Source organism: Antechinus flavipes, chromosome 2 (assembly GCF_016432865.1).
Source record: "Antechinus flavipes isolate AdamAnt ecotype Samford, QLD, Australia chromosome 2, AdamAnt_v2, whole genome shotgun sequence".
Lineage (NCBI taxonomy): Eukaryota > Metazoa > Chordata > Mammalia > Dasyuromorphia > Dasyuridae > Antechinus > Antechinus flavipes.
The window spans coordinates 32,358,302-32,371,429 of NC_067399.1; positions in this window are offsets into that span (position 1 = coordinate 32,358,302).

The window sequence follows — 13,128 nt, forward strand, 5'->3', positions numbered from 1 at the left end:
TTTTTAAAAAAAATTAGTTACATACTATTTTAATTAAATAGTTATTTAGGACAATAATCCTAAAACCAATTTTATTTGACTAGGTCAACATCTTCAATTCATTCTATCAGAAAAAAAAAAAAAAGGCTTGATAAACTAAGGCTCAATAGTAGTGCTAGTAAGATAGATTCACCTTTAGGAAAAGTTTTGAAACCTTTTCAGGTGTTTGCAGATTTCTTTTTAAAGAAATTGAAAAAGAGTTCAGCTCCATTTAGGAAGATCCCTGCCTCTGACATTTGAAAGCTTACAAAGATGTTGGACTCTATGCTCTTTTTCTGTATTAATACTGTATTAATAGTTTAACCAAGAAAGCTTGCCATTTTCCAGTGGCATTCATAATGAGGATTTCAAGACCTACAATTGAAAGATTAATCTCATATATAAGATTAAAAACATCTGCCAGGTAATCCAACCAATGACTAAAAATCCTTTCTTTCAAAGGGTTTCTTTTTTCTTTCTGAAAAAGAGAAATTTCCACCCTTGCCTTCAAGATTTTCAAGACTTGTCTTCTCAAAAGCCAATGGATTTCTGTGTGCCAGAAAAGCACTTCATGTACTAGTTTCATTTCCTGAAAACTTTTAAAAATAACATTGATTTAGAGACCTGCTTCTAATAAAGTTGGTGACTTTTGTGGCTTTTGACAAAAAGCTTTTCAAAGTTGTTGGAAAGGTCTTTGTTGCAAAAGTATGTTTCTATAAAAAGCCATGAGTGACAATGATGTCAAGAGCTTCCTTTTTTATCTAAAGTGTCAAAAACAAACAAACAGTATAGCAACAGCTCCCTCTGTGCAAAAGATATAATTCTTTTTTTTTAAATACTTTTTTTTTTTTTTTTTTTGCCAAGACAATTAGGGCTAAGTGACTTGCCCAGGGTCACACAGCTAGGAAATGTTAAGTGTCTGATTCAAATTTGAACTCAGGTCCTCCTGACTTCAGGGCTGGTGCTCTTTCCACTGTGCCATCTAGCTGCCCCTAATTCTTTTTTTTTTTGTTCAGATTTTTGTTTAGGAAAATAAAAGACATAAGCAGACATTTGTTGTTTCCAAAAAGCAATCGCAAATTAAAAATTCTCCCTTGACAGGGTCAGCGTGTATACAGTGAACAAAAGCAGAGATTTGGCTGTACTGAGAAAATACTGGAAAGGAAATGCTGAGGCTGTGAATTCCTCAATGACTCATTTCAAAATTGTTAAAATGAATATCAACTATTCTAAAACACATCCTATCATTTGACAACAGAGTCTCTTTCAGTTTTCTCCTCTGTTCTGGTCACACAAACAGTTTGGACATTTCTAATATTCAGGACTTTACTAAAATCTCTCCAATAGTGTGCGGCTTTTTTTGTTGGGTAATCTGGGCAGCAACTCTGTATGATGTTTCAAAAAAAGATTTTTGCAAAACAGCAATTCCAAGTTTAAAAAATGCTTCAAGTCTTGAAGTCAGGAGGACCTAAATTCAAATCTGGCCTCAAGGCACTTAATACTTCCTACCTGTGTGAACTGGAGCAAGTCACTTAACCCCAATATCGTCAGGGGAAAAAACAGTGCTTCTGCTTTTTCCAAATTCAGTTATCTTTAAATGAAAAAAAAAAATTATCATCTTTAGATGTGTTTCCAGGATGGATAAGACATGAGATGTCTCTCAGTTTTGCTGCCTTTATCTTTCCATTAGCAAGAATTTTTCATTACCAAAAACTTTTGTTCCTTCTTTGTACTGTATCCAGTAGTGTAAATGTAATGCATAAACTCCATCAAAAATCCTTTTTTTCAATATTTCAACTTCAAAAAATATAAAATAAAATTAAAATATGTGATGTAATTGATATGTTTAAAGCATAATGTTTATCTGAGTTTAAAGAAATCTGCTGATAAATGCACACAAGACCAAGTAATTTCTATATGCGTTAAATAAATTGAAAAATCTGTAACAAATTTTCATGAAAAGTAAGTAAAACTAGGCAGAATTTATAATTTGTTCCAAGTTTTAACACTTATAATGACTTTCAACCCTCTGATAGACACAAGCAGTAGGTTAGAAGTCATGTTGTTCCTGGAATTTGACTATTTGCACAGAAACTCTAGGTTTCATTTTAATAATGACATAACCCTGACTTGAAAGATGGATTATATTAATGAAGGCTGATTTCTCAATGCCCCTATCCTGCATGAAGGGCAAGTAAAATTGGTAAGAGTGGGAGATGGGACATCCCAACCTCTCTGCAAGTCACTAAAGAGAGGAAAAAGACTGGGAAAGAGCTGACATGAGAGGAACTGGAAATCTCTGTCCACGTCACATCCCTGTTCCCATTTTGCTACCCTAGAGATTCCTGGGAATTTCTTCTTGGGTGGGATCTGAGATTCTTTCCCTTGATTAAGCTCTCTTGATTGGGTTCACTCCCAACAACAGAGCTTCTTCATTCTGTATTGTCCGGTATATTCTTCGGAGTACACGGTCTCTGATTTGTTTTACTGTTCACTTGGATAAATGGATTTCATTGCTATTTGCAACATGTGATCGTTGTGAAACTGGAATTTGATGGGAAAGTGGTCAAACCTTAGATATGGAACTTGAAGCCCTCTTTTCCTAGTAAAGAACAGGAACAATAGCTTGAATCTCAAATTTATATCCCTTAGATTAATAATATTTAAAGGTGTAGAAGGATATAATTATAGCACAGTATCTCTTCTCTCTCCACAAAGAATGAAGATGCCGCCTTCTGACCCCAACCTCTCACTTCCCCTTCTGGCAGAAGTCAAAGTCTCCTTTGGAGAAGGGTGAGAGAAGAGACATTAAAGAAGTCTATACTGTGAGCCCAATTGAGAGAGAAACATATAGATGTACATAATCTACATGGGCAGTGAAACAGAACAGAAACAAGCATCTGCGGGCCCACTTCTGGGGGCTCCGAGGTAAGAGGGAGGAACGGGGCCCATGCTGTGGGTGAATTGTGATCTTCTTTCCCTAGAAACAGCAGGAAAGAGTGAGACTGTCCCAGTCTGGCAGTTTTTAAAGACATGGTGTGTTGTGGTCCTGGAGACAACAAAAGGAGGCTATCCCCACTGTAAGGTAATGTGGACATGCTCCAAAGGCTTCTCAGGAGCACTTTCAAGTTAGATAAACTAGGTATGACCAGACAAGCTCAGGACATAGATGCATATATATTAAATGCTATTTTACACTTTTTGAATTGTTATAAATGTATCAATAACCTATCGTTATTACATATTGCTATTAATACATTACATTGTTATTTTTCTCCTTATTTAAAATAGCCTATTAAATGGTGTTGTGCATTATGATATGTAATTATATATTTTGACTTAATGTAACATTCATGTGGATTCAATGTACACACAAATAATTTTTAATGGATGAAAATTTCTGGTCTCTGGGAGACATGTAACATCTATTTCAAAATCTCCTCTAACAGATTCTACAGTTTCTGTTATAATAGCTTAAAGAGCCAAATAGACTATTGTAGATCTGTCTGGGAAGATTGCTGAGAGTTGGAGCTAAGAGAAAATTAGAATTGTTTTTCTGTCCTGAATGGAGAAAACCTGGAGAAGACAAGAAGGAGATAGGTGAACTTTTCCTTCTTTAAAATATATAAGAGATGATAGTTCTCTCTGGGGGAGAGGTGCAGGTTTCTCGGGGAGGTTTTCTTGGAGGCAGCTTTAGTATCAGTTCAGATCAACAATTACCCCAAATGCAGCCAGCTGGCAAAAATACAAATGTTTATTTCTCCTTCCAAGTCTTGTCTCTTTCCTTGGGCCTGGATAGCTAGATTCTTAGAGGCCTATCTTTCTGCTCGGTTCCAAGAGCTCCCTCCGAATGTCTCCAAATCCAAAGGTTCTGTCCGTTAGCCTCTGCCTCTGCTTTCTTCTGCCTCCAACCAGCACAGAGATGGAATGAATCTCTTGTCTCCTTCACTTGGGGCTCTGCTAGCTTTCTGGAGAGTCTTTCAGACCAGCTTGGTCTCAGTGGGGGAAGTGCAGGAGTCCAGCCACCACAGTGGTGTGAGATGAAGATGAATCTGGTTGTGCCTCTGACAGAGCCTTCTCAATCTTCAGTTCAGCTCCAACTCATGGCTTCTTCTGACTTGATGCTCCTCTCTTCATGTAATTTGGCTGAAAATTATTAATTTGATTGTTTTAACCTTTTTCTTGGGAAGAAAGTGAAGCAAATTCTGTGAAGAAATATTGTTACTTGGATGACCTGAATGGTGTGGAACAGTTCTCAGGAATAAAAAGAAGTCATCTGCTATTATAGTAAAGTTTTGAGGAGATTATAATTGTGACCATTCTTACAGCCAAAATAAATAAAATAAATATTTTTGTCTTTTTTTTATTATTTGCATTGTTAACTTTTATTTTTAGCAGTTTAATATTTATTTAATTAAAGGAGAAGAAAGGATTTAATAGAAAGATATGAGTAACTATTGGGAATGGAGATTTCTCCAATTCCTTCAATAAATTCTAAACTCAACAAATGTCAAATGAAATGAAGTGAGAGTTCAAGCTAATTGATTGATTAATGAAAAAGAGGTTAAATTTTTTATTAATAATTAAGAAAATATTCAAGTAGGACCCTGTATTATTCCAGAATTCAAGAGGATAAGACTAAATATGGGAATGAATCGAGAAATATCTTGAGGTTAAAGGCTATGAACAAGGCAGCTTTCAAAAGAAGAAATCAAAACTATCAATAATCATGAAAAAATGCTCTCATTAATAATGAGAGAAATACAAATACAAATTAATTTAGGTAAAGCTTCATGCTTTTCAGATCGGCTAACATGACAGAAAAGGAAAATGGGATATGCCGGAAAGGAGGTAGAACTGAGACATTAATACACTATTGATGGAAGTGTAAACTGGTTCAACCATTCTGGAGAACAATTTGGAACTATATCCCAAGGACTTTAAAACTGTGCATAATACCCTTTAATTCAGCTATAGGTATGTATTCAAAAGAGATCAAGGAAAAAGGAAAAGAACCTATACATAAAGCAACTCCTTGTAGTAGCAAAGAATTGGAAATTGAGAGGATGCCATTCAACTGGAGAAAGGCAGGACAAGATGTGATATATGGTGGCAGTGCAATACTATTGTGCTATTAGAAATGACAAGGAGGATGGTTTCAGAAAAACCTGAGAAGATATAGAACTGATACAAAGTGAAGTGAATAAAACCAGAAGAACATTGTTTATACTAATAGCAGTGTCATAACAATGATCAACTGTGAAAGACTTAGCTACTGGGATCAATACAATAATAAACAACAATTAGAAGTAAGTCATGATGAAAAATGCCAAATAAAGATAGAAGAAAACTAATGAATCTCCGTGCAACCAAAACATAGTGTTTTTCACTTAATTTTTCTTGTCCTTTTTTGGTAACATAGCTAATAGGGAAATATGTTTTGCATGACTTCACATCTATAATAAAAATCTTATTGCTGGCCTTCTCATTTGGATGGAGAAGAACTGGAGGGAGGGAAGAGAATTTGGGGGAAAAGAATTTTTAAAAATTCATTGAAAATATTATTAAAAACCATCTTGATGATGACTTACAAGAAGTTTGGTTGATTCTACAACTCTTGCTATCTAAATTGGTGCATGAATTATTTTACAAAAGCAATAATTTTGATATGATCTTAATATTTGACAGCAGTGATTATGTGAGTTTGCTTCTAATGACACCAGGCTGACTCAGAAACTTTAAACAGCTAAGATTGGATTGAGCTGATTTTCCTACTTTCTGTCAGTTGAGTGCTGAGTTTTATCATCTAGAGTCATGCTTCATCATCCTTTTTTGTGGTGTTTTTGTGAATGGATATTACTCCAGAGAAATGCACAAAAATTGTGACTTTTAAAGAGCCCACTTCACTGACAATTAGAGATATTGCAGTTGTTGTTGGGATGAGGAAGGCAAACATTTGACTCATTCAGTCCTGTAATGAAACAAAATCAGTCTAAATGAAACTCAAAAGAAAAAACTACCAAAATGAAAAACAATGCTAGGAACCTACAAAATTGTCTACAAAATAGACAAATGTGTCCTTCGAAAGGAAGCAAAGACTTAAAGAGATTTATAGATTGATACTGATTCCTTAAAGTGCAGGATAGATTTGAGAAAGTGAAACCAGTAAAAACAAAACAAAACAGGAAACTTCTACTGACTGTTGCTGTGAAAAGAAACCATTCTTCACCAGCAAGACATTACAAGGACTAAAGTATTGAACTGGAAAAAAAAAAAAAAAAGGTTATTTTTACTGATGAAATTCATATTTTCATTCAAGGCTATACCAAACCACTGTCGGAAGAATTCCAGGTTGAGCCTGCTAGGAGTTGGACATCTTCACCAGAATGAAAAATATCCATCTAAAAGCGTGGGGTAATATTTTTTTTTTAATCACTATCATTGAATGTTGGAGGGGATGCGGGAAAACTGAGACACTGATGCATTGTTGGTGGAGTTGTGAATGAATCCAACCATTCTGGAGAACAATATGGAATTATGCCCAAAAAGTTATCAAACTGTGTATATGTTACTTCTGGGCTTATACCCCAAAGAGATACTAAAGAAAGGAAAGGGACTTGTATGTGCCAAAATGTTTGTGGCAGCCCTGTTTGTAGTGGCTAGAAACTGGAAATTGAATGGATCCCCATCAATTGGATAATGGTTGGGTAAATTGCGGTATATGAATGTTATGGAATATTATTGTTCTGTAAGAAAAGACCAGCAGGATGAATACAGAGGTTTGGAGAGACTTACATGAACTTATGCTGAGTGAAATGAGCAGAACCAGGAGATCATTATATACTTCTGCAACAATACTGTGTGAGGATGTATTCTGATGGAAGTGGATTTCTTTGACAAAGAGACCTAACTCAGTTTCAATTGATCAATGATGGATAGAAATAGCTACACCCAAAGAAAGAACACTGGGAAATGAATGCAAACTGTTTTTGCATTTTTGTTTTTCTTCCCGGGTTACTTCTACCTTCTGAATACAATTCTCCCTGTGCAATAAGAGAACTATTCGGTTCTGCAGACATATATTGTATCTAGGATATACTGCAACATATTTAACATATATAGGACTGCTTGCCATCTAGGGGAGGGGGTGGAGGGAGGGAGGGGAAAAATCGGAACAGAAGTGAGTGCAAGGGATAATGTTGTAAAACATTATCCTGGCATGGGTTCTGTCAATAAAAAGATATCATAAAATTAAAAAAAAATCACTCTCATTTTGTAAGTTTTGTTCTCATTGAGGGAAATATGAATCTTGAAATTCTGAGAAGTAGAATTATTCTGGAAATACAGAAATTCTCAAATGGAGATCTTCATACCCCATAAGTGATTGCAGCATACAAATCATCAGGAAAGGTTACAAAATCTGTCTGGCCAAAAAGATGTGAAGACATTGAGAGGAAAGAAAGACAGCCAAAATACCTTTTGGGGATTGGAGAATGGGTTGGAAATTCTCTAGACTTACTCTAATAGGATAAAGATGACTATATCACTTTCTCACAAGATTCTTAGGGGTATCCCTGAGGGGTTGAGGTGTCTCTTCTTCAGTGTTATTGATTCCAGATCCCATTCTAATGTAGATCCCAGACTATTTACCACTAGAGACTAGAGCTCCTGTTCTACTTATCCAGTTAATATTAATTAGCTTCAATAATAGGATAATTATTTTTTTTAAAAGAGCCAAGAAAGAAATACAAACATTTCTACCAATTCCTAAGGGAATACTTTCTTTGTTTCCTTATCGGGAAAATGGGGGTTTTAAAAATATAGCTTGAATCAATAGGTTATTGATCTTCACTTAGCATATTACTTGGTACATAGTGGATGAGCTATGTTAGTTATCATCATTATCATCATTGAAATTCATATGACTGTAGCCCACAATCCCTTCATCTAAAGCCAAAGAATAAAGGCAAGACAAAGAATCTGAGACCCAGGTTTATGGGACTGATACTGGTCTTAAATAAGGAAGATGTGTCTATCTTCTCTTACCAAGAAAGGACAGGACCTGGCTAGCCAAGTTCCCTTTGACCGACCCCCAAGGCCAGCTGTACTGCTGCAGCCCATCAAAGAGGCTTCTTTTGCTTCATCTTGTTATTAACAGACCTATGCAGTTACAATGTCTACAGATGCTCCATAGATTATTGTGAGGATTACTTCAGTCTAGCCCTCTGCATGATCTCCTAAGAGCTGAGCTCATTGGCTCCTCCCATATCCAAAGGAAGGAAGAAGCATGCTTTAGTGGTCTTGGAATTTGCCTGTTATATTCTGTTAAAAAAAAAAACTGTGAAGAATAATAAAAGCTCTTCTTGGGAAAATGGATTATTCAAGGAATATATACTTATTATTTAATGTGATAAAAGCATGGTTTCATGATTAATAATCAAAGAATGTGAAGAAAATCTTGTGAATTCAGTGCCAAATTATCTAAAACACATGGTTGCAACCAAAGGAAAACACAATATAAAAATCAATAAATATCATTATTTCCTCTGAAATGGACAAATCCCTCCTTTCTGCCTCGGGCCAGCAGAAGAAAGTTTGCTCAGTTTTTAGATTGGGGGATTTCTTCTGCATTCCAAAAGGCCAGCTCAACAATGCCTTTAGGATATCTGCTCCGGGAGGATGGTACCAAGAGGGTGGTACCCGAAACCATCTATCTATGATAATGCCCTGGTGGGATTTCTCCTCTTATCCTGTAAAACCCCCTATCTTCCTGTTGTAAAATGCGAATCACAGATTAAAATGTAACAGGCCCAACAGAAATGCTTATAAGGCTGTCTTTAGTTCTGTAAAGCACGGAATTTGATTAGAACTCTGCCCCTAGCTCGGTACTAAATAAATTCTAAATTTTCCTCATTGCGGCTGTCTTGAATTTTATTGCCTGAGCTATTTCACCTCCAGACTTTTCCCTCCTCATTAGTCATGTATTAACATGGGCATCTATGCTCCTTATTACCCCCATTCATCAGCTTTCTATATTCTCTTGACTTTCTCCAGTAGAATGTAAACTCTGAGGGCAGGGACTGTCTTTTTTAAAACAGATATAAAGATGGAGTGATAAAGCACTTATTAGGAGCTTTGTCAGGCATTGTGCTTTGCTAAAAAAGTTACAGTCTATTAGGGGAAAACAAAACATAAAATGGTTCTAGTTGAACAGGGGTAGACATTGAGAGGGAAGAAAGACAGCCAAAGTACCTCTTGGGGATCGGAGGGTGGGTTGGAAATTCAGAGAGCAGCTTGATTGGGAAGGCTTCCTTGTGCCATGGATGTTTGCTGTTTTCCGGGGAGTATGGCAGCCAGTGTAGAAGTAGAACACACCAGAGATTGCTTCTATTTGTATCCTGAATGCGTAGCATGTGCCTGGCACTTAGTTAAGGGGTTAATGTATTTAATAATGTTATCTCTTTCTCTGTCTCTCTGCCTTTGTATGTGTGTGCATGTGTGTGTGTGTGTCTGTATGTCTCTGGTTTGTTTCTCTACCATCTCTTTCTATACATGCATTGGAATATCCGGGCTAGCTCTCTGGAGGGTCTCTGGATGGGCCTTCGTCTTTAGATGGAGAAGTGATGAAGGCAGGAGGGCCACCACGAGGCTGGTCAGAGATGGTGTCCGGAGTCTTCTCTGTGTCTGTGGCTGAGAGACTCCTTCTCTCTGTTTATCTTAAATACCTCACTATTATATCACTACAACAACTGAGCATGTGCTAACTGCCCATTACATCACCATCACATTAAGTATATGTTTAGAGAACCATTATTTTACACTATACTATAACTATAAGCATCCTGCTGTCCTGGATTCAAGTATACCTTTTCAGAGTTCTGGCCCTCTACAATCCATCTGTCTATCCATCCGTTTTCCATCCATCTATCCATTATCCATCCATCTATCCATCTTAGTTTGTCTCAAGTATTTCATGTACCAGAGAAGACCACAAGCTTCCTGAGAGCAAGAACTCCAGCTTATTCCTGCCTGCCTTCCCAAAGTGGTTAGGAGTCGTTTTTAAAGTCCACATTAAAAGATGAATTTCTGATCCTACTCCAATATTCAACTCAGCCCTAACTTGGCACAGAACAATCCCGTACTCTGGAGTTCAGGTGGGTAAGGACAGGGAGGAAGTTAGCATCAAGGGGTGGCTGACAGGTGTCCAAAGCAATCACAAAGTGATCCCTGCTCTGTCATTGCACCCACAATGCAATGGGATGGGCAGCCTGGTGGCCTTAAAGGACTTCTCTAAGAGCTGCAACTTTTATGCATCTCTTGCTTCCAAATTTCCCCGAGGCACAGCATAGTGTGGCTGGGGTGGCAGGATTCATGTTGCTGTGAATAGGGCCTGGCCAATTACCCCAAGCCTGCCCAGATGGTGCAGAGAGACCTCCATGGGCACTGGTGACCAATGGCATGGCACGGAGAAGGATTCTTAAGCAAGGTGTGAATAGAAAAAGCAGTCCGAACTATGCTCAAAGGGCTATCAAACTGCACACCCTTTGATCCAGCAATGTCTCTACTGGGCTTATATCCCAAAGAGATGATAAAAAAGGGAAAAGGACCCACATGTGCAAAAATGTTTGTGGCCACCCTCTTTGTAGCGGCTAGAAACTGGAAACTGAGTGGATGCCCATCAATTGGAGAATGGCTGAACAAATTGCGATATACAAATGTTATGGAATATTATTGTTCTGTAAGAAATGACCAAAAGGATGAGAGACCTACATGAATTGATGCTGAATGAAATGAGCAGAACCAGGAAATCATTGTACACTTCAACAACAAGACTGTACGATGATCAATTCTGATAGATGTGGCTTTTTCAGCAATGAGATGATTAAGGCCAGTTCCAATGATCTTGTGATGGAGAAAGCCATCTGCACTCAAAGAGAAGACTGCAGGAAATGAATGTGGACAAACACAGTATTTTCACTCTTTTTGTTCTTTGCTTGCATTTTGTTTTTTTTCTCATTTTTTTCCCTTTTTGATTTGATTTTTCTTGTGCAGCAAGAAAATTGTATAAATATGTAATCACATATTGGACTTAACATATATTTTTTACCATGTTTAATATATATTGGATTACTTGCTATTTAGAGGAGGGGTTGGGGAGAAGGGAGGGAAATTGGTACACAAGATTTTGCAAAGGTTAATGTCAAAAAAAATTATCCATGGATATCTTTTGAAAATTAAACAGCTTTAATTTAAAAAAAAAAAAAAAGCAGTCTGAGATAGGAGCAATGCAGATAGGAGAAAGAGTAGAGTTCTCCTTCTGGAGTCCAGACAGCTGTAAATTCAAATCTCTTCTCTGAGCCTCAGTTTCCTTATCTGAACAATGCTATAGCAATTTAGAAGGTTGACAGAAAAGCAGAGTATAATCTAATCCTTGAACTTAGACCTTTGATGGACTTCTGATTCATGTTTCTAATTTCTGAAGTTGCAATAACTACTATAATGACTGGCCAAGAACTGAAACCACAATGCCCATGAAGTTCATACCTGAATTCCTTTAAAGTCTTCAGGGCCCCCAGGCTCTATCTTTAATTAGGCACAGTAATTGTACAGCAATTTACATCAGCTGTGCTTATTCTATTCAGCAAACGTTCCTTCCTGGACTACTGTGTGAAAGTCACTGGATTATACCTTCTTCCCTTCTCTTTTGCTGGTCCCTGGTACATCATGGAATGATGTTATTGCTTGGGCTCTAAGTTCAGAAGTCACTTTTGCCTTTCCCAGCTCACTCTGGTCTTGCTTGGCAGAGAGGAAAAATGTTCTGTTGGAACAGACCTGGCCTATTCCAATGATATGTCTCTCTGCTTTTGAGATGCCCATAGTGATTTTCATGTTGTATGAAGCCGGTGACTCTTATTTTGTTCCCATACCTTCCTTCCTGAGCCCTTGGTGCAGTCTGAGACGCTGTCTCTCTCTCTCCTGCCCTTGTGTTGCCATCCCCCGGGTGCCAGAGTAGCTGGATGCAGTGGTGATTGATAGTGATATTGGGGGCTGAGTAGTAACGGCTATCCTGGCCAAAGCTAGGAAACCAGTCTTGGTGCTGGAGCAAGGTGGCAGTAGTCACATTTTTAATCAAAATGGGTTGGAATATAATGCAGATAAAGGGTAGGAAGAAGAGAGACATAAATAATAAAAACTATAATAGTAGAATCAATCCATATATCATTTTCAGAGTCAGACAAATCTAACCAAAAAAATTAATGAACAGGATTTTAGAATCTGATAGATCTTTGGTGTTTATTGAAGGGAATAAAAAGGAGAAAACATATTTTTTACCTGTGGATAATAACTTTTATGAAAATTGACAGCATCTCAGGCCTTAAAAACTTCATAAACAATTGTAAAAAAAAAAAAAAAAAAGCAGATATATTAAACACATCCTTATTGATTACAATTCAATAAAATTAACTCAATAAAAGGTCATTGAAATGATTAAATTAATTAGAGGTGATTAACCTAATCCTAAAGCACTGGCAGGTTTAAAAAAAAATTATAGAAACAACAAATAATTTCGTTAAAATAATGACAAGGAGAAAACCAGAATTTTTAATATGCAACCAAAGAAATCTCTAAAAATATAAAAGGGTTTTATTTCTAATGATTTTTGTTAACAAAAGAAAAAAATCAATGAATCATCACAAAAAACTCTAAAAAAATCAATCAACTTAACCCCTAATCCCAAATTAGCTAGGTATAGTAGGTGGTGAAATCCATGCTTCTGAGGAGGCTAAGTCTGGTGAATTTCTTAAATTTGGGAATTCTGAAGCATTAAGTGCAGAACCAATATGGCTAAAATAAAGGAATGGGGGAGGGGATAAGAATTAGGGTGAATACAAGAATGTCTAGGGTGGGGTAAACTGGCCCGTTTTAGAAAGGGAGCCGGCCAAAGGACTCATGCTTATTATATGTGGAAGCAGATCCATGAGAAGCTGCTCCCACTGGGCAAAAAAGGTCCAATCTTAAGAAGGAAAAAAAAAGAAACTCTGGAAATAAAAAAATAGATGAACAAAATAAAAAACAAACAAAAAAAAGAATTAATAAATAAATGTAGGA